Source organism: Lissotriton helveticus, chromosome 7, assembly GCF_964261635.1.
Source record: "Lissotriton helveticus chromosome 7, aLisHel1.1, whole genome shotgun sequence".
Classification (NCBI taxonomy): domain Eukaryota; kingdom Metazoa; phylum Chordata; class Amphibia; order Caudata; family Salamandridae; genus Lissotriton; species Lissotriton helveticus.
In genome coordinates, this window is record NC_136068.1 from 930,039,094 (window position 1) to 930,053,031 (window position 13,938).

Below are 13,938 nucleotides of genomic sequence, written 5' to 3' on the forward strand. Positions count from 1 at the left end.
TTATCTGATCACTAAGGTGGTAGCTGTCGATGCTGACTCTGGCCAAAATGCTTGGCTCTCCTACCATCCACTGATGTCAACAGACCAGGGATTGTTAATTGTAGGTCTTCACACTGGAGAAATCAGGACAGCCCGTCCCATTATGGAAAAAGACGCCACCAAGAAGTTCTTGGTGGTCTTAGTGAAGGACAACGGGCAGACTTCTCTCTCTTCTTCAGTTACAGTCACCATTATGTTGGCAGACAGTATGCCGGAAATGCTTCATGATATAAGTAACCCTTCAGGTCCCGCAGACATGGAGTCAAACCTCACCCTGTATCTGGTGATTGCTGTTGCTGTTGTTTCCTTCTTGTTCCTTTTCCTGATCATTCTCCTTTTGGCCATCAGGCTTTACCGTTGGAGGGACTCTCAGCTCTGGGAATCTTCCAGGGATAACTTCAATTCCCTTCCTAGCACTCCTTTAGTGGGCATTGATGGAGTCAGAGCTTTTCTTCAGACATATTCTCATGATTTATATGTGACCACAGATTCAGTGAAACACCACTTTAACGTACCAATTTCAAACAGCACCAATACTCGTTCAGGAAACCAAGATTGTCAGAAGCAAGGATCAGTGATTAGTGAACATTTTGTAAGTGCAGTCAAAAAGGACGGGTCATCAACTGAGGTAAGTTTATTTATTTTTTAAATATTGATTTCTTATAAAAAATAAGTATGTTGAATATCAAGTAATGCATTCTGTTTATAAGTGAACATGTCTCCTACCTAGCAGAGGTGTCTGGATGGTTTGTGAAATTAAATGCATCTATTGAGGTAGTCTGGGTCAGTGTTGTTTGGTGCTTTGAAGATGTGAACAAAGAGTTTGAACTGTGCTCACTTGTTTATATGGAGCTAGTGGTGCTTCTTGAGGCGCAGTATGATGTGTGTGCAGCAAAGGAGGCTGAGTTTGATTCTGTCAGCTGAATTCTGAATGGTTTGCAGTTGTCTGGTGGGTTGTTTGCAGATTCAGACACAGAGGGTGTCCCTGTAGTCCAGCTTGCTTGTGACGTGGGTAAGTCATGTTGAATTTGCTCTCAATGATGATCCAGTGGTTCTTGGAATGGGTGGTGGGGATGAGTGTTGGTCTTTGTCCAGCTGGCCACAGGGTGGAGTCACATGGTGAGGTGTTCTTCTCATAGCCCACAACTTTTGTCTTGTTGGTTTTAAGTTTGAGGCAGTTGGTCTTCATCTACTCTGCAACTTTGATCATCCAGGCAGTGAACTTTTTCCAGGTTAAGGGGTCTTGTCCGAGAAGCAGAGTATAAGTTGGATGTTGTAGTAGGAAAGGACATAGATGTTTTGGGTGTGGATGATGCTTGCTAGTGGAATCAAGTATACATTGAAGATGGTAGGGTTGATCGATGATCCTTGTAGTACTCCACCAATGAGGTTGCAGCGTCCGAAGAGTAGGAGGCCCTGCTTCCTGGATTTGTCCTCCCAGATAGGAAGGAGTAGTCAGACGAGAGCAGGTCCTTGGTTTTCAATCTTGTGCAGGCTTCAGATGAGGATGAGCTGGGAAGCCATGTTGAAAGCTGTGGAGAGGTCCAGGAGGATGAAGGCAGCTGTGTCTCTGCTGTCCAGATCATGCAGATGTCGTTGGTGTCTGAAAATGGTATGTGTGACATTCAGGTGTTAGCGAGGCATCTGTTGATGAGTTTCACTAGGACTTTGGATGGATACAGTAGGAGGGCGATTGGTCGGTTTTTGTTGAGTGTTGATGGGTTCACGGAGGGCTCCTTGAGTGGGTGGAGGGGGGGGAGGACTGTGCTTTGTTTCCATGTACCATATTTGAATTTGTAATTTGTATTGTAACTGGATTGCAATTTGTGAATTGATTGAACAAATTAATATTGCACATTTATTATACTTGTCAACATAAAGGGTTATGTTTCTGTCAACTTAAAAACTTGTTTCTTTAATTTCGATTTCTTTTTAATTTTTGTGTCTGAAAAATATACTTTTTGATAGCGAACATGCAATTCCATTAGGGTTCCTGTGCCCACTTCTTGCTCTCTTATGCTTTGTAGATTTATTTTCATTGTTTCAAGGACCTCTGAGCTATATTTTGTATCATGGGTGTAAAAGTAAGATACTATAGGTCGTGTGGGGGTTCAGAATAAACTGTAGAAAGATAATGAGTTGCAAGTCCACTGGAACCTCCCGCACTTCTTTAGATGGACAACAAGAGGCAACATCATATATTGGATTGGGATTGTTTATAATAGCCTGCATTCGGGTGAATGACATTTCAACGAATACGTGCATATTACAATGTATTCATATTTATATGCTCACCTGCCTACTCTTATGTCTATTGCGTTGGGTGACAAGCATTGCATCGTATGCACATTAACCGGTTCCTTACAATCGGCCTCATGCGAAAAACATTTTTAATTATTTATTTATTTTGTGTACAGGAACTAATAAAACAAGAAGACGGTGTTTTTGTGAGTTTTGGTGAGGTCCTGCATATTTAAAATTTTTGAATGTGGGCTATATTTACAGGTACATTTAATTTCCATTTCTTATTAAATAAAGTGTGTTGAGATATTTTGCGTAACTTGTGAGACCGCTATACAATTCAGTTGCAATTCAGAGCCAGGCCACATGATGCCGCTGTTGTCTGATGTTCAGCGGCAGTCGAAGCCGTAGATCATAGGAGCCTGCTTCAGGCTTTCTGCAGGTCATTCGGAACAGCAGACGAACTCTGAACGGAGGATATTTTTCCGAAGCAGACTGCACAAGCAAACTTGCGTTTTTTAAACTTGCTTATTTTGCCGGAATAACCCAGTGGTGGATGTGCATTTATTGCCCGAGGACGCGTGTCTCTGTGATTGTGGAAAAGAGTATCAAAAAACACACAAACAACCGAGACGCAGCCTACAGTCACAATGGGAACCCAGCCCGGCAAAGCTGAGCTGAGATGCAGAAGGCAAGTACTGGCTTGTTTGTTGTTTTTGTGGCTCTGCGAGACTGTGTCTGGGCAGATAGAATATTCCATAGCTGAAGAAATGAAGCAAGGTTCAATAGTAGGAAACATAGCAAAGGATTTAGGATTAAATGTGAACAAACTGTCTGACAGTAAATTGCGTATAGCCTCTGCCGCTGGAAACCGATATTTTACAATAAATGGAGAAACGGGGAACATTCAGGTAAACAGAAGAATAGACCGGGAGGAAATGTGCGGGGAATTGCCGATATGTTCCATCAGCTTCGATACAATTGTTGAGAATCCGCTTAACGTTTTCCACGTTGAAGTCCTCATCCGGGATATTAATGACAACACCCCGAGTTTTTTGAAGAATGCAGTTGATTTAGAAATAGTTGAGTTCACGTTGCCGGGAGCGCGCATTGTCCTTGGCAATGCCCGAGATCCTGACATTGGCGTTAATGCCCTGCAAGGATACAAGCTAAGCTCAAACTCACATTTTGTCTTGGAAGAGAGAGAAAGTAGTGATGGTTTCAAACATGCAGAGTTAGTGCTGAAGAATGCGCTAGACCGTGAAACCCAGAGTCACCATCACTTGGTTTTGACCGCTTATGACGGGGGCGATCCAACTAGGTCGAGCACCGTAGATATAAATATTAATGTTCTTGATGGCAATGACAATTTCCCAGTGTTCAGTCACGAGGTCTACAAAGAGAGAGTTAGTGAAGGGGCAGCAATTAACTCAATGGTGCTTCAGGTGAAAGCCACAGATGACGATGAAGGTTCAAATTCCAAGATCACCTACTCCTTCAGCAGCATCTCTGACAATGCCCAAAATACATTCAGTCTAGATGAAGACACTGGAGAAATAATAATTAAGAATTTGCTCGATTTTGAGAATAAACATGCTTATAAGATGGTGGTGGAAGCAAAAGATGGCGGGGGACTGGTTGCTCATTGTAGGGTGCTGATAGAGGTTACTGATGAAAATGACAACGCTCCAGAGGTAACTTTTACTTCGGTCACCAGCCCAGTTCCTGAGGACGCAGCTCCTGGCACGGTGGTAGCGCTAATAAATGTGCATGACGAAGATTCAGGGATTAATGGGTACGTTGCTTGTCATATTGAAGGAAGTCTGCCTTTTAAGTTGATCTCAACATCTGGGCAGTTTTATAAACTCATCACGACTTCTAGCCTAGATAGAGAAACTGTCCCAGAGTATAATATCACTGTTATAGCCACAGACAAAGGGTCGAGTCCCCTTAGTGCTAGCAAAATTCTTCGGTTACAAATATCTGACATGAACGATAACCCTCCAGTTTTTGGCAAACCTTTCTACCAGGTATATGTGAAAGAGAACAATCCGCCAGGTGCTTCTGTTTACCGTGTTTATGCATCTGATATAGACCTGGACCAAAATTCTTTTCTTACCTATTCAATTATTAATCAGATGGAAGAAGTCCCACTGTCATCCCACATCTCCATCAACTCCCATACAGGTGTGATCTATGCGCAGCGCTCATATGACTTTGAACAGCTCAGGGAGTTTCACTTCCAGGTCAAGGCTCAGGATTCTGGCTCTCCTCCTCTCAGCAGCAATGTCACTGTGCGGGTATTTATTGTGGATGAGAATGACAACCCGCCTGAGATCCTTTATCCCGCACTCGGCCCAGATAGTTCTCTGCTATTCGAGATGGTCCCTCCTTCCTCTGATCAAGGTTATTTGATCACGAAGGTGGTGGCTGTGGATGCTGATTCTGGACACAATTCATGGCTTTCCTACCATCTGATTCAGGTACCAGATACATCATTTTTCAAAATTGGCCTCCACAATGGAGAAATCAGAACTTCAAGAATCCTCATGGAGAAAGATCTTCTCAAGCAGAAATTGGTCATTCTTGTGAAGGACAACGGGCAGCCATGTATGTCGGCCACAGTTACTCTAACCATGGTGCTTGCAGAAAACATGCAGGAAGTACTTCCAGAGCTAAGTAGCGAACCAATTGACATGGAAACCGAATCTGATTTAAAGGTCTATTTAGCCGTCGCTTTAGCCTTGATTTCATTTTTGTTCATTTTCACTTTAATGTTAGTGGTGATCTTTAAATGTAGACAACCCAGGACACAAATGGGCTTGGATGCTCTGAGACCTGGCCTTTATTCACCGGGTGATCAAAATTTCTCATCCAATTACCAAAATGGGTCTCTGCCACTGCCCTACTCCTATGAGGTTGCTGTTGCTCTGGATTCGGTGAAAAATGAGTTCAGTTTTCTTAAACTCAGTCAAGAGGTTCCAACAGGTATTCTATTTTCTGCAAATGAGTTGGTACAAGGAAACGAGTCTATTGGAGAAAGTACTGGCACTGAAAACCTGACCCAGGTAAGACATGTTTACAAGAGTTTGAAGAACTTTAACATTCTTACCTAGTGTTATTGTTCTGTGAATAAGAAATGTTTTGCTCTTATTTATACTTTGTTAACAGTTATTCAATTTGTTTATTCAAATATGGAGTACCACTCGCAACAGCTCACTTTCGTTTGGTTTTGTTTAATGCTAATAATAGCAAATTCTGGCCTCACCTGCAGTGCTACACTTAAATGTTATTGTGCATAGTGAGTCATACACTGCCATGTTCAGTGAATTTGGCTGGTGCATTTTGTGAATAACGTCATGCTCTATACTTTGTAATAATGTTATTGTTTTAGTAATTGTTTCCAGTGAGTTTACTGATAGTATAATAGTTTTCATGTAATGAAACAACTCTTAACTTGCTATAATTTTGATATCTGAAAGGTCATCCTCTTTGCGATGAATTGTCTGTTATTTACTGGTAGCTCAAAAGATGCAAGATGTGAGCATGGTAACCAAAGTAGAATATGCTGATAGCCAACAGGTGTGTATTGCAACATACAGGGTTTGGAGGTATTGTTGGATGACACAAATCTGTTTGTCTTAATAACTGTCTTTTTACTCATGTGGAAATGTAAGTTTATGTTCACTAGAGGCCTTGGCACCACAGGGGACAATACTGTATTTAAATGTAGAATATGGTATTTGCTACAAAATGTATGTAAACATTTTTAAAATGTACAAAAAGAAGATGATGTGACATAAAGCAACATCAGTCGTTAGTCATAATACAGTTTGCATTAGCAGCATGTGTTCCAGCTCCAAACTGATTGACCCGCCATTTGTATCCCAAACACCTGCACAGTAAGGATATCTTCACATTTATAAAATAGACACACACTAGAGTCACAATAATACTACCCAGCAATTACATTCAATGAAGAGAATTGCAGCTGTCTGGTTAGCAGCTGTGCAGTCACCTTCACAAGTCTCCTTCCTTTTCCTTTCCCCTTGGGCCTCTTTAAATCACGAAACAAAGGAGCATTGCAGAAGATTCATAAAGGCATCCAAATGTATATCTAATCATAATGTATTCCCTAGTAATTGATATTCTGGAATAAAGGTCATTAAGAAATGTATTTAACTCAGCCAAAATTATTCCTATTAGGAAACAAAAACGTTATATTTCCCCAGTTGAACATCTGATTGGCATTCAACCCCTCCTAAGCTCTAGCCCTACACACCACTGTCCCTACAACTTCTGTGATCGGATATCGACACCTCAAAGCCTGCTTTGTGGAGCGCAATTAGCAGCATTAGGACTGAGGATGCAGTCTTTGCCTGAAGAAGGCGGAAACCAGTATGATTTTAGTGGAGTTCACTACGGGGTAGGGCAGTACTGCCACACATGAAGGGCAGGCACACCAGGGCTCCAACAGATTCTCGGGGAAAACCCAATGTTTGTTAGGAGCATTTTACAAATGGAGGTCCTTCCCCCAACTGTGATTAGAGATAAAGAACCCCAATCACTTCCAACCTAATGTCAACAAGAGCTCCTAATTTCCAACCACCACGTGTCACAACCAAGCAGTAAACTGTGTTGACCATGTTGGCTGGTATTGACCCAATGTACTCTAAAGGTGTTCTACATAGTCTTAATGTGCTCCATGTAAGATTCAATCACTATTGAGGGCCCAAACAGGATTTTCATATTTTGGAGGGTGGCTTTGCCTTGGATTGGAAGTTCATTTTGAAAGTGGGTGTGATATCTAATGGCTTCTATTTGTTTTGCTATTTCTTTTTATTATTTGAGCAATGTTTGTTTGTTCTTTTCAATCGTCATTATAATCTAATGACCAAATAAACATGTGTCAAATTTATATCTAATCAAAGCTTTCATTTCCACCATGGCAGTACCTTCTACTTGTAACCAACGACTTCCACTGCTCTTGTCGCTATACGTATCTCTGAGATCTATTTGGTGTACCATTGTCCTATTCATCTTTTCAGAACTTTGTGGCATGTTGTAAGAGATCTTTGTCACACTGACTATGAATGCGAAGTTTGGATAAATAAAAGATCAGCAGAGCAAAACTGATATGTTAATGTGTTTCTGGAATTGACAGTCGAATCGTGAAGAGTCAACAATATATGGTTACAGAAGTAGGAAAGCAGAGATTTATAGAGGTTTATTAAAGAGAACATAGGTATTTATGACAGACCGAGGGCAGCAGCATGCATAAAAAGGAATGACTAGTGTTGAGTAAAACATCCTATTTGAAAACACTAAACGTGACCAATGCTAATGGAAAATATTAAAAATATAGTATTTTGCAACATAAAAACACATCTGTGGAATAATATTTTGGCTGCATTGGCCAGTGTGAGGCTATCGGACTGCTCCTGATGACAGAACTTACTTCAATGTTTGTAGAGCCAGGAGATATTTTGTTGATATTGAAGTTAAATCCTTCCCACTACAGTAGAATTTTGAATTCCTTGCCAGAGGTCGCCGTTTGTAAATAATTCACATGCATTAGCATTAGTCGGAAATGGAAGGTTTCTCCTGCTACTGTTTATGAAACACCAGAAAAAGTGGCATGAATAGAAAGAGAGAAAGATGTGGAAAAGGTTGTAGACAAATGAAGGTTTATGACAATTAGCAACTACAACGAGGAAACTGTTGTAGATAGGATCAAGAGTCGTATACATGATATGGAAATACATAGTCAAGGATGAGAGGAAGGGCAGAGTGCAGTAAAACGTTTGTAAATCGTGGACCAATTAAACTTAAAGACCTAGAGGCAAAAGTAGACAAGGAATTATGAATGAGGCAAGAGATAATCAATGACGTTGAAAGGACAAAGTAGGGAAACAGAAAAGTTAGGAATACAATATTAATTATGAAAAAGACGATTATGACAAGAGCAACACGAATTTAAAAAATCAGGACAATCAAAGATACCTTTCTCGGGCAATAGTAACTAATGGAAGAGCAAAGCAGGTAACTGTTCAAGACGTTCAGTGAGGGGCAATGTAATTAATATGGGGCTGAGGTATGGTGAAGATCTGACAACACCGGCACTGTATACACGTTTACAATTGCCTATTTATACATCTTGAATGCCTTTCAAAGTGGGTGTGGTATAATGTCAATACACCTCAATACAGGGATAAAAACATTGATGGAGCATGTGACACAACTTGCATATTTAATTGTACTATACATTGGGTGGTGGTAAGATTGTCTCTTTGCTCTTAATTGTATTGTCTGTGGTATTATCCTTCAGTGCTATTGCATAATTGAATTATAGCATCTCCTAATGGTAATATAACTTACCCCATATGTAACATTAATCACATCTACTCTTGCTACCATAAAAGCCTAAACAATTCTGATGTTCTTAATAGTGTGTATTTTCTCTTTACTTCTATGGTACCTAATTTACCTATTTTTAGCTTAGGGTTAGCAGTTTGAGACATTGTTTACAATTTACACCAATACATATATTCATTATTGATCATCTGAAAGCTTGATTGGCAGACTGATTTGGAATGCGAAATTATACACATTCACCAAAGTTATCTCTTGTGTCTGTGATATAAAAAAAATATATGGATAGATATGGAGATAAGCCAAGAAAGCTTACCAATGTGAGTGATGCTTGGATGTTTGTTTCTATTTGCCAAAGGGTATGGGATTGAGTATACTGCAATTTACAAATATAAGTGAAAACATGTTAGATGGCCCTCAAGTAGGAATATGTGGCTCATTTTATGTTTTCATTATGATACTTGTATTGCAGGAAGGTCTTTGTTCAAACAGCCGTGGTGATGTTGTGAAGAGAGCTTATAAACTGTCATTCCTGAGTACATCAGTGCTCCACTGTGCAGTTGAAGGACTTGGTTACATTAGCAGGCAATAGATAGTTCAACAGCTAAGTAGTTTGACTGTCTACAAAGACATTTTACAAATAGATTTGTTTTTTGTGCTGTCAATAAATAGTGATAGAGAATTATTTGCAGTTGTCAATACTAATTTGTATGGGGGCTGCAATCACATCTGCTTTTTAATATCAGACTGAGTAATGACTATTTTATATAATATTAAAATCTATGCCATTAATGAGTGGTTGAAATATGAATATCTCACTGTCCATAATTGTACAAAAGAAGGTGAGTTGTGTGCTTGTAATATTGAGCTGTTTTTTTAGTTATGCTGAGTGGTCTTTTTTAATATATCCAAGAAGGCCATGCATTATGTCCTTCTCTCTAAAGTGCCATTAGAACTAGCAAATTAAATTACAGGGAATGCCCAGTTTTTAACCTTTTCAGTGCGACCGCGTTTCCCCCTCCGGTGCTGGGCCCTAATAGAAACGGGCGTGGTCATGACGGAACGGTTCCGTCATGAGCACAGCTCAACCGTAGCTCATGATGGAACCTTTCCGTCATGAGCATGGAAGGGGTTAAAAAGGAGGTGAAAATGTGTTTATAAATCTAATCTTCATCAATGTTTGTTCTGTTCTTTTGTTACTATTTAAACGAATACTTAAAGCAAACTGTGTTTTTCATTTGCATAGTGCACAATTTACTCATGTCTGACTGTTTACTGTTATTTCACCTTGCAAGACATCAGTATAAATTCGCTATATATTCTTATTTCTTTTACCTTATGTAATTTTTCTACATTCCATATTAACCTAAAAGTTCAAAGTCAATACTGAGTGGTAAAGTAGGAGATAATGAAAGACAAATGCAAATAAGTCTTAGAGTATATTCACTATTAACATTGCTAATACCATGGTATACGTGGGGTATTTTGACACCACAATCCTCCCTCAATATTTATAACTTTTACTATAATGTTGGGTCAACTGGCATTGTAAGGACCAGAGATATCTTAGAGTGATATTATTTTCGAACGGATCTTGCTGTTTTCATTGTTGTGTTTATTCCCTCAATGTAAGTTTTCGGAAGAGCACTGTAATTGAGGCTACTAAATAGCCTCACCTTGTGCTATACGCACACATTTTTTTTTTTAAATATGAAGCTGTATTTGATGCCCATAAAATGAAGTCCCAATAATCACCACTAATTTTTTTTTAACAACAGCAATTGAACAATTGATCACTGAATCTTTATAAACATACATTTGAAATAAAAGCAGAATAGTGAGTATGCTTTCATTTCCAATGTTGGATTATCTGCTCATTTATCTCTACCTATTCCATAGGAGGCATTCCTTACTGATGCCCCATAAAAACCATATACAACTGGCTGGTTTCTAGAGCCTTAGAAATGCCGATCCTCAGGTGTTCAGACATCAAGTGGTACATGTGTAGGAAAGGGATTTTGATGTGCAGGTCGAGTATTTACCCTTTGCGTTTGCATGGTATTGCTGACGTTTCTGCTTTTGGGCAGTCCTCCAGAGCAGCGTTTCCCAAACTGTGGTCCGCGGACCCTCAGGGGTCCGTGAGACATTCCCAGGGGGTCAGCAGGACTCGCGTGCCTGTCATCGTAGTAAAGAATGAAACGCCCATGCGTCCTCACAGCACACAAGAGCTGTGAATTTTGGCGCAGGGGCGGCGAGATCACAACAATACAATCGGGAGGCTGGGGCAGCGAGTGGGCAGTCAGGGGGGCGGGGCAGCAGGGGGCACAGCCGCTGGGGAAACAAGTGGAACAGAAGGCAAAAGGGGCTCAAAAACAAGGAAAAAATGAGTGACACAGAAGGCAAGGCACAAAAAAACGATTGGAACAGAGGGCAGAACGGCACAACAAATGAGGGGAAACGAGTGGCACAGAAGGCAGAAGGGCACAAAAAAACGAGTGGAACAGAGGTCAGAAAGGCACAAAAACGAGGGGCACAGAGGGCAGAAAGGAACAACAAACGAGGGAAAAATGAGTGTCACAGAGGACAGAAAGGCACAAAAAACGAGTGGAACAGAGGGCAGAAAGGCACAAAGAACGAGTGGAACAGAGGGCAGAAAGGCACAAAAAACGAGGGAAAAACGAGTGGCACAGAGGGCAGAAAGTCACAAAAAACGAGGGAAAAGCGAGTGGAACAGAGGGCAGAAGGGCACAAAAAATGAGGGGAAAGCGAGTGGCACAGAGGGCAGAAAGGCACAAAAAACTAGGGAACACGAGTGGAACAGAGGGCAGAAAGGCACAGTTTGTTGTTGGCATGGGACGGGGCAGTGGGCATCCTAACAGGAGAGGGTCATGTCAGGTGCCACGCGAAGCCTCTCTGAAATATGCCTTAACTGCACTGCTCATCCCTTGGTGGTAAAATGTTGTTCTGCTGTCTGTGACTAAAGATTATGTCTAACAGGAGTTTATGGTAATTGGCATAGCATTGTTCCATGATCTCGCTGAAACAAAATGCCTTCTGTACAGATACCTTCCTGCCATCTCTTGCACTTCCATGATGAACTCCTAATATAGACCTTGAATTTGCTCTGTACACTGGACTCATCGCTTTGTACACTATCTTGTTAGAATTTTCACAATTTTCGTTGCTTCTTGGGGTATGTCTTTATTATAAAATGCTTCATAATTGTATAATATTTTAGACCTTCTTAAACTGTGAATAGGTAAAAATGCTAATAATTCACAATCATTCAACCTGTTGCTGTAAGGAAGGGTCACCACTCCAAGGCTCTGGAATGACAATGTAGAGGTGCTGCTATGGCTGAGAGCAGGAGACTTGTACCACTACATAATACACTGCTGTATGCATACATGTCCATGCCAATAGACCCAATCCAGGCTGTCTCCCTCTTAAAATTGCCTCTGCTTCAAAAGGCATTTTTAAAAAGAAATTTAAATTGTACAAATTGCTTGGGGGTCCCCGGCTTCCAGTAGTGATTCAGTGGGGGTCCTCAGGAGTCAGTGGGGGTCCTCAGGAGTCAAAAGTTTGGGAACCACAGCTCCAGGGTATTTCTATATAATTGATCACTAGGTGCAGTTAATTATTACAGGGGAGGTTTATATAATCCCTACACTTTTGACTTTTTCTGCATCGTAAGTTTAAACCCCAGTGAGATCAGAGGCCTATATGTATGCCTCAAAACTCATTGATTCTGTCCATTGGCACACTGTTTTATCAAAATGCAGCCCACATTGGTAGAATCTGCATGAACTGACACCAGTGGGAGGTAATCATCTGCGGATTTGCTTTCTGTTTTTGTTAAAAGTGCACACATGTACCATGGCTGGTGCTTAAGAGCCAACATTTTAAAAGAAGTAAATGGCTGTGCTACTGTCAAAATAAAGTGAAGAGAACTTTTGATCTCTTCACTGCTGCTATACTTCTGTACTCTTATGTAACCCTGGGCGTAGTGGGCGTAGTGGGGCTACGCGGAGTGGGCGAGAAGCTACGCCCACTCCCGCACTCCGCGTAGCCCCACTACGCACCTCCCTCCCGCTCTCCTCTACATACATTATTTAAGCAAAATACCCTTAATAAAACAATTTTAAAGCACTTACCGTGTCCGGGGCTCGTCCGGGGCTCCCTCTTGGAATCGCGTCGTAATGGATACCAATGCGCATGCGCGGGCGGCCGCGCATGCGCATTGGTATCCATGACGGGACGCTATTCCAAGAGGGAGCCCCGGACGAGCCCCGGACACGGTAAGTGCTTTAAAATTGTTTTATTAAGGGTAGTTTGCTTAAATAATGTATGTAGGGGAGGGCGGGAGGGAGGCGGTTGGCGGCCGACTCTGCTACGCACACGGAGTGGGCGTAGTGTTGCCGGCTACGCTGTCTACGCAAAATGCGTAGGAGGCACCACTACGCCTACTCCGTGGGCGTAGCCGATTCGGACGCCCAGGCTTACTCTTATGCTAATTGTAGTCCGCATAAGGACACATGATGTCTACATCCCATTGTAACATATAACATCACATAAATAATTTATGGTTACATTTATTTTCCCCCGATGTAGTAAGTGCATTGAAGAATTTGAAAAGGTATTTGTAATCTGTATTTGAAATTAAAAAAATGCAATCACTTGCAGTGGTCTATGGGTCAAAAAATTACAACTGTGATCTTAGACCCAAATTAATAGAAGTGGGTGATAACAATGCAAGAAGGAATATCATGGGAGGCATATGCAGACATAGTCATGAGTCTAAGCAATCACTGACTGGCAGATACAAAATAAAAACAAAAACTATGAGTCCCAGAATACAAAGTACTGTTAGCAATAAATGCAAGCTTGAATTCATGTGTCACACATAAAATGGGGACTTCTTGTGGCGTATGTTGGTTTAATATCTGAAACAGAAGCAGAATGTCTCTATAAAGGCATGAGCCTCTTTGCTCATGCCACTGAGATAAGGTTTTGTAGGGAATTCACTAACTGCACCACAATAGTCTACTACTGTTTGAAATGTTTTTTATTCATTTATTGGTACAAAATATCAGAATATAAAAACTTTAAAGAAAAAAGTTTGGGAATGCTGATTCCAGGAGTACCCACCCAATATAGACCTCTCTTTACTTGGCAAGGTAGTTGTAAATATGTAATATTTAAGTTTATAACGCTGTCATCCCCTCACGCAAAAACTATTTAGAACATTGTCAAAAGTGGGTTTTGACACAACTTCCAACATTTTGT

The 13,938-nt window shown here is 40.9% G+C and overlaps 1 protein-coding gene and 1 pseudogene across 1 annotated transcript in view; both read left to right on the plus strand.

Moving 5' to 3' along the window:
- LOC144767141 (protocadherin gamma-A10-like) overlaps window positions 1-13,938 on the plus strand; it is a 458,767-nt gene that overhangs the window by 256,817 nt on the left and 188,012 nt on the right. The window lies entirely within an intron of this gene.
- LOC144767165 (protocadherin gamma-B4 pseudogene) lies at window positions 2,914-5,396 on the plus strand (annotated as a pseudogene).